Source organism: Chanos chanos, chromosome 1, assembly GCF_902362185.1.
Source record: "Chanos chanos chromosome 1, fChaCha1.1, whole genome shotgun sequence".
Taxonomy (NCBI): Eukaryota; Metazoa; Chordata; class Actinopteri; order Gonorynchiformes; family Chanidae; genus Chanos; species Chanos chanos.
The window spans coordinates 31,424,527-31,434,098 of NC_044495.1; the positions used below are offsets into that span (position 1 = coordinate 31,424,527).

The 9,572-nt window shown below is 40.5% G+C and overlaps 1 non-coding gene across 1 annotated transcript; it reads right to left on the reverse strand.

The window, feature by feature from the left end:
• Positions 1–2,857: 2,857 nt before the first annotated feature.
• On the reverse strand, positions 2,858–2,964 carry LOC115827138 (U6 spliceosomal RNA). The gene has a single exon (XR_004025885.1). It is a non-coding gene; the product is annotated as a U6 spliceosomal RNA (small nuclear RNA).
• Positions 2,965–9,572: the final 6,608 nt, after the last annotated feature.

Here is a 9,572-nt window from a genome sequence, read left to right on the forward strand (position 1 = left end):
CCAAGTCCAATTTCACAAGTGCAATTTAAACAAGTGTGCAGAATTGGACAGATGAAGCTCTCTCAGGTACTTTCACACATGGGCCACTTTAAAAAAAATCAAGCGATGAATCTGTGATATGAACTGAAGCCACATCATCTGAAATGCAACCCACCTCAAGAGTGTGATTTACATGACTAGACTGCATTCACAAAAAAACCCACAATTTTAAAACAAAAGCAGTTCCCAAATCCATACAAATGTATAACACACACACACACACATCCACACAGTAAAAGTCCTGCTGCTAATAAGCTCAGCTTTCTCCTTTCTCATCATTACGACTGTTCCTCTGCCCTCTCCCTCCCTCTCTCCTCCCCAGCTGCTAGCTCCATATCCACCACTGATTGGCTCTTATGGAAAGATCCACACTAACTCTGACATCTATTACTATTAAAGATCACTCTGTCAACCTCACCCTATCTGTCTCTCTCTCATACATGTGCATACACACCCATGGACATACACACTTGCAAGGGCGCACAGAGGCCAGAAACATTAAATGAAAGAAAAAAGAAATGACAACAGACGATTTATCTGCTCTTACTCTTTCTTTGTGTGTGACTGATGGGCAATTAATAATTTAATATAGAGCTTTGAGTGCTTAGAATCTCTCCCTGTTCATCTCGTACGTTCAATTCATATTGTACATGTCACTTTGAAGGAAAGCCAGTTAGCCACCACATTGTCTGCATGTGGATTTGTGTGTGTGTGTGTGTGTGTTTCCTTTCCCTAAGGTTTATCATTTTATCTAAGAACCAAAATCAACCGTTTGATATTACACCTGAAAATGAGTGTGACCATTCAGGAAGATCAAAAGCAATTCATTTGCCTTTGTCATTTTCCATGGTCTGCTCCATCTGACACAGTATGTCTGATCATTAAAAACAAGACTAAATCCATAAATCTCAACCATGAGGAGTCTTTATTTTTATTTATTTTCAAATGGAAATTTCACATCTGATCTTCATCGCACTGATCTTCATAGGCGTACAACCAAAGCATTTGGTCTAGGCAGGCCTTACTTTTAGTAGTTTTAACTTATTATGGAAGTGCTGAACTGCAGGTCTTGATTTTTGACCTCTGAATGACTTCACAGAGGAGATTTAAAAACACAACTTCTCAATCTTTTTTAATCTTTTTTTTGTTTTCATCTCAAAACTCATTTTTTGCTTATCAAGGACTTGGCGATAGATTTGAAGAGCAAATCAGTTTCGTTCTGGAGCTTGAATAGTACAAATGTGTGAAATACCACACGGAATAATTTCAGGGACACTAATTTCAGACATTCCACTTCAAAAAAAAATTATTTTGACCACTCTAACAGTGCTGAGTCTTTTTTCTGGTATATTCTGGAGGGGACCAAATGAAGTATGTTAGCTTAAGTACTACAGCTGATTGTGTTAAAATCAATCATTACCAGGACTTTGGGTAATGGTACACAGCAGATTAGTCACCGATTGTCAAGCAAACACCAGAGAGCAGGACACAAGTGCGGAGCAACTGGCAAATTTCAATCGCGGGGGTTGAAGATCAACAGGATTCAGACAGGATTCAAACAAGCACAAACAGGATTCGGACAGGACTCAAACAGAATACAAACAGGAGCACAGAGACTGGCAGAATACAACAAACGGGCTACCAATACAGATGACTGGAGACAGAGAGTTCTTAGGTTTCAGCAGGTCAACACTCAGTAAACACATAGCAGGTGTAGCCCTCACAAAGAGACTGTGAAACTGGGGGGGGGGGGGGGGGGGGGGATGATGATGACTAGTAAACCAGCGACGCTGAACGCTGTGTGGCTAGAATTGGTGTGGGGGGAGACGTGGTCATTTCACTGATTTAACTAATGGTGAGTGTGCCACCAAACCTATACCTAATTATGTCATCTTACCTCTCAATTTTAATTCTTTGTTCCTTTTTCCCTCATACACTGTATTAACTCTTTATTTATTTATTTGTTTATTTTTTGCTTTATCTTAGTTTGTACTCTTTGTCTAATGTTTTATATGCCTGTGTGAAGCACATTGAATGGCCTTGTGTCTGAAATGTGCTATATGAATAAACTTGCCTTGCCTTGCCTTATGTTCAGTCATTGATGAGAAAGTGTGTCTGAAAGAGGAAAAAATATTAAATGAAACAACATTGTGAGTTTTAACACTTAAGAATTAAATTAAATAAATTGTTTAAGTTTTCCTTATGTCAAAGGATTACAACATGAATTTATTGAACAAAGCTGTATCTGTTCTGGAGGCTAAAAATACTGAAAATAAATTAAAAAATAACTCACATATCTTTTTATATATATATATATATATATATATATATATATATATATATATATATATATATATATAAACATATCTAGGATGGCCGCCCTACCCACTGTGATTTTTTTTTTTTTTTAAATAATCCTAATATCACATCACCAACAGTGCCACAACGAAAAGAGTGTTCGAATTACAAGGACGTGGTTACTCATCTCAAGACTGTGGATGGGGAAACAAGCATGCTCCCACCAACTTACCAATGCAGTTTCACAATAAGGCAAGATCAGATGGCATTTAAATGTAAATGTAAATCTCTGTGATCACACACACACACATACACTGTGAACAGTGAGCAGTGAATTTGTCCTCTGCATCTAACCCATCCAACACACCGGTAGTGAACACACACCAAACGCAGGAGCAGTGGGCAGTATTCCTTGTGTCTGGGGGGCATTATGGTTAAGTGCCTTGCCCAAGGGCACACAGCCATGGCCACGAGCCTGGTTCTCTAACCTCTAGACCACGGCTGCCCTTTAAAAAAAAAAAAAAAAAAAAAACGCTTCACGAATTTGCGTATCATGCTTGCGCAAGGACCATGCTAATCTTCTCTGTATTGTTCCAGCCAAAGCTGCACATATACTAGAAGAATGTGCTGGAGGAAAAGTGGGAGTCACTGTGCACAGGATTATCCAATACTGTGCATTGCTGCCTGACATAGGTGTGTCAGTATTACAGATATTGCCCCCATTTAGTGAGCTCCACTGGGAAAAGGGGAAAAAGAGTATGGGGGGGGGGGGGGGGGGGGTTATTAAACATGCTAGTTTTCTTATCATTAGATACAGTGCAGACAATGACATATTTGATCTGGACACGTTTGCAGGAAATGCTGTGGTGTTCTGAGTAATGTTGACTGTTGATTGTTATAGTTCAGAGAAACATGATTAATTTGTGAAATAAGAGAGGCTTTCATGTATGTGTAAACAAGGCTATGTTCTCTCATTTGTAAGAGTCATCATAACACACACCAAGGCAAAACCAATGACACAAAAATAGAATTTCATCTTAGTTTGTTTCCGACACAAATTGCTTCTGTTAAACAAAATCCAAAAGAGATTGAAATTGCTTTGTTTCTCAAATATGTTTAAACAGTAAGTACCGCAACACATGAAAATGTTTTTTTTTTCTTCTTTCTCTTTTTTTTATGGTCATGTTAATGTTTTTTTTTCTTTAACATCTGAAGCTGAAAGACAATCTTCATGCAAAAGAAATTTCAAATATGAAGTTTAATGCTCGCTCTGTCTCTGTCTGTATGTCTGCCTATCTCTCTCTCTCTCTCTCTCTCTCTCTCTCTGACCCTGTTCACACCTGGAATTAATATGCATCTTGAGTGATCCGATCACAAGTGGACCGCTCTAAGTAAAGGTGTGAATGCACCCAAGACGCACTGAGGACACATTGGCCCAGTTTACACCTTGCATTAAATCTGATTTTAGTGATCCGATCACAATTGGACAACTCTAAAGTATAGGTGTAAACTCATGTACTGCATACTGGCCTAGTATACACTGTGCGCTGTACAGTACTCCCCACCTTAGTATACAGTATAGTCTGCAAGTATGAGAACTTTCATGTAGTGTACTACACGTTCCCTATTGGTTGGGCTATTTGTTCTGTTAAAAACGAACAATGCATGACTACAGCAAACATCTATGAAAAGTATCCCCCATAAGAAAGCGTATGAAGACTTATTACACCAAAATATGCAACTGATATATTTATTTTCAGAGCTGCAGCTGCCGTTGAAGTTGGAGCTGCCGCTGTCGCTGTCCGTTTTGAAATTTTTGGCAGTTGGAAATCACATGTTGCATCATGGGATGCAGTAGCCAACAAGGTGAGCTCTGGCTGTATACTTGAAATTTTCACCAGAGTAGTGCGTCGTCCAGGTAACCGTTGTGTACTGCAAATTTTTTATTATTCATGTAATGCATACTACATGCTACTTTTCTGTCAAGATCAGTATACGAGTAGTATTTAGTATGCCATTTCGGACACAGCCCTAGTCTGTATTGTTTTGATTTCTTCCTCTTTTAATTTTGTGCAGTTTAGGCACGGGAAGTGCATTGCTGCCTCCCGCCGTTTAAAAAAAACAACGCATTTGGTCTTTGCCGACAGAAATGATGTACGTGTTTATTTGCATATAGAGCGGGGAGGTGAGATTCGATCACAAGTGGTCACTCGAGACTCATGTGGAGACGCATTCTAATGCCAGGTGTGAACTGACATACTTAGAGCTGTCCACTTCTGATCGGATCACCCAGGACGCGTGTTAATGCCAGGTGTGAACAGCGTCTCTCACACACGCACACACGTATACACACATACACATGCATGCAGTTTAACTTTGCAAACCAATATGCTCCAGAGCACTCATGTTCTGTGTTTCTCTCATTTTTAAAAGGTCAGAGAACCCAACGTGCTGCAGGGCTCACTGACTGAATGCTGATAGCATGTTTAGCACAACACTCAGTGTCTATGAGACACTACTTCACCACCACAAGCCCATAAAAGACATCAAGTATGTGGCTGTGTGTTTTCTAGTTTCTAGATATATCAGTAAAGCTTAAACTGTGCATGAAACTCAAACATAAACACACTTTTCTTACATTTTTAAAGGACAGATGTATACACAAACAGTACAACAGTAGCTACTCACTCTAGTGCACAGGAATGAGGAGATGGTGTTGTCCTGGCTGGGAGCAACTACCCAATTATATAAGTGCTATAAAAGAGACAGAACCTATCCATATACCTGTTCCTTTACTTTCTCCCCACATCTGTTTTAGTCAGAAGTGCATGAAGCCTTGGTCAGTGGAATCTAGTGTTTACAACTGGAATTAAAAATTATAATAATATTCTTTGCTTTTTTTGTCTTGATTAGATGTTAATGTCCACAAACCAATTCTTCTTCAGTCCAACAGTTTATTTTTGTAAAACCACACAATAACCATGAATTGTTTTATTAAGATTTTAATGCTGTGTGCACTTAACTGACCGACTGATTTTAGTAACTGATTCTTTTATCTCATGTGTTTTATGACAATGTCTAACCCCCTCCTGTTTGAAGTGTTTCCTCTCATGACTGGCTGGGCTATCTCTAATGCTGTCTCTGTCTCTCTGCGTCTGTGTGGTGAACTCCTTGAGGGGTGCCAGGTCCTGATTGCTGTGTTCTGTCTCCCACAGGTCTTTTCCTGTGACCAGATCAGGCCTAATGAGATCCCTGGACACAGCTAGGGAGTATATAAGTGTGTGTGTGTGTGTGTGTGTGTGTGTGTGTGTGTGTGTGTGTGTGTGTGTGTGTGTGTGTGTGCGCGTGTGTGTCAGTGGCATTTCTGGTACGGAAAGCCTGGTTGGACACCATAAACAGGACATTCTAAAACGCTTAACGTGAAAAGGGTTAACATGGCTTAATGTTCCAAAACTGCAATCAATGTTCAACAAATCTCTCTTGGCCAGGTCTTGTCATAAACACTTCCACCTGTCAAAAAATCAAAACCGGACGTTATCTTACATTAAATGTTTTCCTCTCCGTTGACGCCCATTATAAGGAAAAGGCTTAATGTGACTTAATGTTCCAAAAATAACGTCCAATGATCACCAAATTTGTCTGACATCTCACATGCCATAGACACCATCTCCTATCCAAAAAGCAAAACTAAAATCCAAGGAATATGGTAGTTAGTCCTACATTACGTTAAGCACTGTCCTCTCCATCGCTACCCATTACAGGCAAAGGAAAAACCTACCTGACTTAATACACCAAATGTACAATCAAGAAGACCATATTTCTCTCACACAACTGTTGTCATAAACACAATCTCCTCTCGAAAAATCAAAACAGAAATCCAAGGAATATGGTTAAGTTAGCCTAAGTTAATCTACGTTAAGCTTTTTCGCTGAACTGACGCCCATTATAAGGAAGGAGCTTAATGTGGCTTAATACACCAAAACTATGATCGAAGATCACCAAATTGCTCTTACACATCTCTTGTTATGAACTCTCTCTCTCATCTTAAAAATTCTAATTGAAGTGCATAAAGATTTCCTATGTGAGACAAATTTGCCAATCATAGCCAATCATCGCTGTGTTGGGACATTCAGCCATGTTAAGCTTTTTCCTTATAATGGGCATCAATAGAAAGGAAAACACTTAACGTGAGGTAAGTTAACGATCATACTGCCAGGATTTCGGTTTTAATTTTTTTACAGGAAGTGTTTATGACAAGAGGTGTCCGAGAGAAATCTGGGGGGTGTTCCAGAAAGCGGATTTAGTGAAAACTCTGAGTTAGTTAACTCAGAGTAAGTAGTAAACCTACTAATAGAAGAGCCCTATGGCTTCATTCTCATATCAATACAAAGCCATAGGGCTGTTCTATTAGGAGGTTTCCTACTTGCTCTTAGTTAACTATCTCTGAGTTTTCACTAAACTCGCTTTCTGGAATATCCCCCTGGTGATCACTGATCGCAGTTTTGGAACATTAAGCCCCATTAAGCTTTTTCACATTAAGCATTTTAGAATGTCCCCTGTGTGGGCGGCATCCGACTCGTCAATGAAACAACACACAAACCTACTTGCTCAATGAATCCAAACACAAACGCACCTCATCAATGAAATCACAAATGCACACATTAACTAAATTGAACTTTTATTAAATTGTTGTCTTGATTCATTATATTGCCCTGTTATCAGTAGGCTAGCATCTAACATAACTGTGATGACTAACAGTGGCTAGCTGCATAGCAACACCAACACTGTAAACAACGTTTACTGGACCTCTCCACGTATGTCATTGTATTGGGGTTTTTTTATCGGCTGCTCTCAGCATAGGGCCAACATGATCGTACCCCACAGCTCATTACTGAAAGCGTGTTGAACACGCGCACAGTGCTTTAAACTGCTCACTTGGTTAAACAAATGCTGACGGGCCAGCCCCATGCTCACCAAACGAAGTCTACTAGGAGAAGTACTGACCTTTACGCAGCAGGTACAGGGAGGTGTTTGGAATGTGTCAGACTGTGCTACCGCTGTCATTCTGTAATAAACATGCAACAATGCAAGTTAAAAAGAAAAGAAAATTATATATACACACACACACACACACACACACACACACACACACACACACATATATATATATATATATATATATATATATATTACTTGTTACACTGAATTATTGATTTTGTCATGCACTGCTCCAGTCGACATGCTCCACTGCTCCACTCGACGGCCCCTAATGTATGCCCCTGGTGTGTGTGTGTGAGTGTGGTCACTTAAATTTCTGTGGTAGTCCAGTGGAAAGGCAAAAGACAAAAAGGAGGCATTTAAATTAAATGTGTGTGAGTGTGTGTGTGTGTGTGTGTGTGTGTGTGTGTGTGTGTGTGTGTGTAATAGTCGGATGGATGTGGTCCAGTGTGGTTCTATAGGTATTAATCTGCCCGAAATCAGTTCAAAAAGTGTCCCAAAAAGCGTGGGAGGTCAAATTTTGCTCAAACGGACCATCTAGACTCTGACAAAGGGTTTAGGAGAAAGATTCAGTGTGTAGTTGTTTACTTGGACATCTTGGATTTCTCAGAAGTAAATGATATTTTTTTCTTTTTAATGAATACTTATGTTGTTTTTATAATATTAGAGTCTGAAAATACAGTTATGAATTGAGAGGTGACCATGCTGATTGTTTTTCAGAGTGTACTGCTGAGCATGTGAGTGTATGTGTATTTATGTGTTTTTAAAAATAATTTTAAAGTTTGTTGGCTCTGGGTCTGATAAATGCCTTAAATGAGTCACTCAAATGTTGAGACATAACTAATAGCAGCACGTATGCAGCACGCCTGAGGACAAAGCACAAAATTCATAGGGATAAGTAAATAAACAGCTTGCGACACACATCACGCTAATAAGGTACGTGTGTATGCTGAGGTCATTTCTCTGTGTGTGTGTGTGCGTGTGTGTGTGTGCGTGTAGTGGCATTCTAGCAGCAAGGCTCTATTTTTTTCCAGTCACTATTTTCACCCCATGCACTCTGAGTCTGTATGTGTATGAGAGAGTACTGTGCCCTCTATGTCATTACCGCCTGTCCAAACCACAGGTTGGCAGCAGGGTGTGCATGGCCTCCCTGTGCCAAATTACAAGCCGTAGCGGCTGGGTCATCAGGGGCCTGCCATACAGTGCTACTAATGCTGGGGAAAATTGCTGGCTGGCTCTAAAGCACAGGGAGAAAATGCCTTTAATTAGAGCTGTGAGTGACAGAGCTCTAGCAATCAGAGCCATCTCTTCTTTCTCTCCCAAACTGTTTTAATCTCCCCCCCCCTCTCTCTCTCTCTCTCTCTCTCTCTCTCTCTCTCTTTGTCTTTGGTCGTTTTCAGGATGTTTCTTTATTTTCTCTGTCTGTCTGGTTCTCACTCTCTTTTCCCCTCTTCTTCCTACCTTCATTTTTTCCCCTATTTTTAAAGTATTTTCTTTCTCTCATTCCTGTTTGTCCTTCTCCTTCAAGCTCTCTCTCTCTCCCTGTCACATTGGCCCTCACTCTCACTTCCTTCTTTTTCTCACACATTTTTACTTTTCTCTCTTCTCACACACCCATATTTCCCCGTTTCAGTGTTCCATTTACGTCTGTCAGTCTTATTATTATCTTTCTCTCTCTCTCTCTCTCTCTCTCTCTCTCTCTCTCTCTCTCTGTCTCTCTTTCCCTCTGTCTCTCAAAGAATATGTGTGGGTGGCTGCTGGATTGATCGCACCCTTGGTTACATATTCCCTGCGCATAGCCTGGTTCCCTCAGCTCACTTGCATTTATCTCTGAGCTCTCCGTAGGCCATTACTGTCTCATTAAAAATGAGAGCTGAGAACAGGGGGGAGAAGGAGGGAGGAGTAGGAGGGTTCGGGGGATTGCCGGCCGATAAATCAATCAGCTGCCCTGTCGCCAGGGGAGACAGATCAGTCCAGAGGAGACCACTCTCCCAGAATGCATTGCTCTTTCTCATTGAATCATAAGCAGGAGAGGCAGAAGGGAGACAGACAACAGGTTACTCCTGCTGATCTTCACACACACATGGCTGCAAGGTGATGAAGAAATGATCCAGCGATAATATACTGCAGCTCACACGGCCAAAGAATTACTGCAAATCATTCAGAACAAGACGGCTAAAGCACAGCAGAGGAATCCTGACCCTAAGTTTGTGAGTGCAGTGAATGAACATCACCTA